The sequence below is a fragment of the Cryptomeria japonica genome, chromosome 7, assembly GCF_030272615.1.
Source record: "Cryptomeria japonica chromosome 7, Sugi_1.0, whole genome shotgun sequence".
NCBI lineage: Eukaryota > Viridiplantae > Streptophyta > Pinopsida > Cupressales > Cupressaceae > Cryptomeria > Cryptomeria japonica.
The window spans coordinates 612,828,431-612,833,336 of NC_081411.1; positions in this window are offsets into that span (position 1 = coordinate 612,828,431).

Genomic DNA, 4,906 nt, shown 5'->3' on the forward strand with positions numbered 1-4,906 from the left:
AAGCTGTTCCACTTACCCAAGTCACCGGCAAGCAGATCGCCTCATTCATCCTCAATTACATCATCTGCCGGTATGGTGTGCCCATGTCCATTGTCACAGATAACGGTCTTCCTTTCAAAAATCAGGATGTTCGTGAGCTTTGTGAGAAATTTCATATCCAACACCGCTTTTCCACTCCCTATTACCCACAAGGCAATGGTCAGGCCGAAGCATCCAATAAAAACATATTGAGGATCCTAAAGAAGACAGTCAATGATGCTGGCCGTGATTGGCATGTTCAATTGAATCCAGCGCTATGGGCATATCGAACTAGCATTCGGACCCCTACAGGTGCAACTCCTTATTCATTGGTCTATGGTGCTGAAGCTATCTTACCTATTGAGGTCGAGATACCATCCTTACGAGTTTCATTGCACAATCTCATCGATGATGAAGCATACAGAGTATCTCATCTTCAGGACTTAGAGTTACTAGATGAGAAGCGACAAGCTGCATACAATCACCTCAAAGCCTATCAGCAGCGCATGAGTAGAAGTTACAATCACCGAGTTAGATCTCGTACATTTGAGGTAGGTGATCTTGTTCTTCGAGAAAATCCTCGCAACCAACCAAATAGAGAACATCAAGGCAAGTTTGAATCAAACTGGCTGGGCCCATATGTTGTCACTGCTGTATTCGGGTCCGGGGCATATCAGTTGGCTACTTCAGAAGGAGAACCGCTTGCAGATCCAATCAATAGCATGCACCTCAAAAGATTTTATACCTAAGGTGTACAGAGCATCAGGCTCCCCTACATATCAGAAAAATACCAAAAACATTCAGAAAATGTCCTGAAGAAAATACAAAAACATTCAAAAAAGTAAAGAAAAATCATGCATCCAAATGGTGAACAACCACTCCGGTGGCACCTTGGGTAAGTACGATGGTGAAAACCTGGCAAACAGGCGCCACTCGTAAAGGCTATGGCTCCATTGTCTTTCAGGCTTGTTGCGATCACATTCATACATACACACATCCATCCATCTAACCATGGCTTGTTATTTTATCTGTAATCCAAGAAAGTACTTCATGCGTCTAGCATCCCGCTTTTTCATAAATCATGTCCAACTTGGGGGCAATGCCCTTACAATCTAGATGATGGAAGTGGATTCTACATTACTGGTGATTCATTGGCAAAAACATGCAAACAATCATCAAAAATCCAAAAACATTCAAAAATGACTCACAAAATCCAAAAACATTCAAAAACTATTACACAAAATCCAAAAACATCGACAAAACCATCGAAAATCACACAAAAACATGGCAACACCTTGTACATACCCATCCATGCAGATACCAAAATAAACATTGTGATATACTTCACAAAATGACCACTTACTAATCAACCACACAATCAACATCAACAATCAAACTGTCTTCAACAAGGATGCATCCTTCCTTACCAAAACAAAGACAAAAGTGACATTTTCTTTGACAAGAAAATTATGTTAAGCTATCAAATACTTGGTTGATTTGTGAGTACAATCGTTCGTTTATCTGTATCGGGATCTTTCAGCATTGTTTTGTATCATTTGCGCATTATTTCCGATGAAGTTCTGGGGCATGTACTAATGGTGTCTACGTGGGAAGTTCACCAAGCTACATGATCTTATGCAAAAATATAGTCATAGATCATTACGGCTTGCTGACTACAGTGTATACCTCGACCATATGAGCATGAACCATTACCAAGGATCCATATTCTTTTATTCTTTATGTATATACTGTTTGTTTACAGGTACAATGCTCATTCTTTGGTTCCTCCTCATCCAATCTGGATAAAGGTTTTATCTCTTATTACGGTATGCACTTGTCTCAGGATATGATCAGCCTAAGATCAAGGAGGACGTTCCAAGTCATGCATAAACGGAGATAATCCTTGTCTGTTCCGCAAGCAATACTCAGGTCAACTTGATCCATTATATCAAGTTGCTTGTATTAACTTGCTATATAAAAATCCATGTAAGAAAGACTCTGGTCATCTTGAATCTTTATGTCAAGTTGCTTGTATTTTCTTACAACATTTTAAAGCTCAATGATGAAAAATAATGCACCATGGATCATCATTCCATCTCATCTGTATATATTGCATTTCGTTGCATTCCACCCATCCATACATTCATAATAGCTGCATATCATGCATACATAGTCATAATAATGCATACTCTATTTTTCTCTTCTTCCATAGGAATGAGTCATAGGTCCTCCATTTCTTCTAACATCGAACCCCCCCAACCCTCCCCATCTCAATAATCAGCATCACATACCCTACATCGTGTCCCAATCAGCCTAATCAAGCCACGTTCATCACCATCCATCTCTAACTAGGAGGGATTGTGTTTCCTATCCTAAGTCATCCAATAAGTCAAGAAAGTTACTCTATTTTGCACAGATACATCGACTCCCACACACCTAGACTATCAACAGATACTCTGATCAAGTATCTTCGGGTCTCAACAGGTAATCGATCATGGTAATCCTAGACTACATCAGGCATTTATCATAATGACCTAGTCTCAACGGGGCTGCTATGATTCCCCACAACCATCCATCACACGCACATACTATCAATTGATCAACCCATCAAACACAATCCAATGGACAATTACATCAATTGTCTACGTCTCAACGAGTATTTTTCTTCATATACCTTGACTTCATCGGGCAATTACATCAATTGTCTAAGTCACATCAGGTCACTTTGATTCACTTACTCAGACTTTATCATGTCCAAGTGACCAACTGACATCAACTGTCACGCTTTGACTTGACCGGGGCAATTAAACCTATTGCACTAGATTGTCCAAACAATTTTGATCAATTGTATAGCATCAATCAAAACCCCACACTACATCTGCTATGTATCTCTTGCATGACCTCAGGGTATTCGTTGGCTTGTTGTTTCTTCATATTCACTCCATTTTCTCCCATTCTTTCATCATTAGTTCTAATTTCTTCTATTCTACCTCCCCTTCGCTTTTCATTCTTTTTCGAGAGATCGCCCGATTTTTCAAAAAAAATTGGCCCATCCCTCGAGGGGGCATACCACCCATTAAATTTACATTTTATGGGGCATTTCTTCACACCTATTTTTCTTTCTTTGAAACGACGCGATAAACCGCACCGTCTCAAAGAGGGGCAAATGTAGTCACATAAATCTGTCCACTTAATTAAATGAATATTTAATATTTATTTGATTATTTAACCATCAATTAATAATTAATTAAATTAATATTTAATTAATTCATCTTAACCCTATTCTCCTATTAATTAAATAAATTATTCAATTTATTTGATTTAATTCACTTAACCAAATTCAGACCATTAATTAAATAAATAAATCATATTTGTTTAATTAAATCTTCTCTCACATTTAAATAAATTAATATTTATTTAAATCCCCCAAAATCCCACCTCTCACATTTAAATAAATAAATCATTTATTTAAATCACCTTTATCCTCCACCCACTTGTATTTTCCTACAAAAGCAAGTTGCACAATTATTTTAAATAAATCATTTATTTAAATCACCTTTATCCTCCACCCACTTGCATTTTCCTACAAATGCAAGTTGCACAATTATTTTAAATAAATAATTTATTTAAATCACCTTTATCCTCCACCCACTTGTATTTTCCTACAAAAGCAAGTTGCACAACTATTTTAAATAAATTATTTATTTAAAATCCTATTTATCCTCACCCACTTGAAACCTTTAATGGTTTCCCTTAAAGTAGTCAAACTTGATGGCTTTAAAGTCTTCAAACTTGATGGCTTCCTTCTATAATCTTCTTAAGACTTTAATGGTTTTCCTTAAAGTCTTCAAGCCTTTAATGGTTTCCCTCAAAGTCTTCAAGCATTTTAATGCTTTATCTTCTTTTTCTCATTTAAATAAATTGATATTTATTTAAATATTTATCCAAATGCAACTTACACCATTTAATTGAAATAAATGATTTTATTTTAATTGAAAATACCAAAATTTCTCCCACTTGCATTTTCCTACAAAATCCACTTGTATGCCTAAACCCCTTCTAGATTCTTCTAAACCCTTCCTAATTAGCCTAATCCATCCCCTAAATATTGTCACATTCCTAAGCAAATTGGAGTCACTTCTCAAAGACTCCAAAGTCTTTGAAAAACAATTAATGCTTTGTGTGTTCAACAAATTAACCCTCAAAGTCTTGGATAACCTTTGAAAGCTTCCAACCTTCAACCACTAAATGGCTCAAAGTCTTGGATAACCTTTGAAAGCTTTCAACCTTCAACCACTTAATCCCCAAAGTCTCCAATAACCATTAATGGTTAATTCAACCCTCCCACATGGTTAAAACATTTGTTTTGACTCAACCTCTACCCAACCCAAGGGTCTCATCAAGCCTTTAATGCTTTGACCATAATTATCTCTTAAACATTTGCACAAAGGTTTATCCTTGGGTTAACTCTTAATCCAGTGGGTAATCTTAATTTAGACTTGACCCTTACCTTCTAGATAACCATGAGGTCTTCTCAGGCCTTTAATGCCTCCAACCTCTTCTCTCAACCCAATCCTATGTTGAAACTTGTCACCATTTTATTGGTGCCAATTGTGCACATGGATCCCCAACTTTCAATCCTAACCCTTGTTAAGATTGCTCAATCTTAACCCTTCATTTCCCTATTTCTTCTATAAATAGAACCCTTCTCCTCAAGCAAAAGAGAAGCATTTTAGAGTATTGTTGTTATACTGACATTAGCATAGAGCTTTTTCATAGCATCACTATCTACTCTAGCATAGTATTTAGCTTTTCATTTCATATTTGAAGCTTAGTATTAAATCTCAATCCTCCATAAGCATCCATAGTGCAAAAAGCTGCTGAGAGC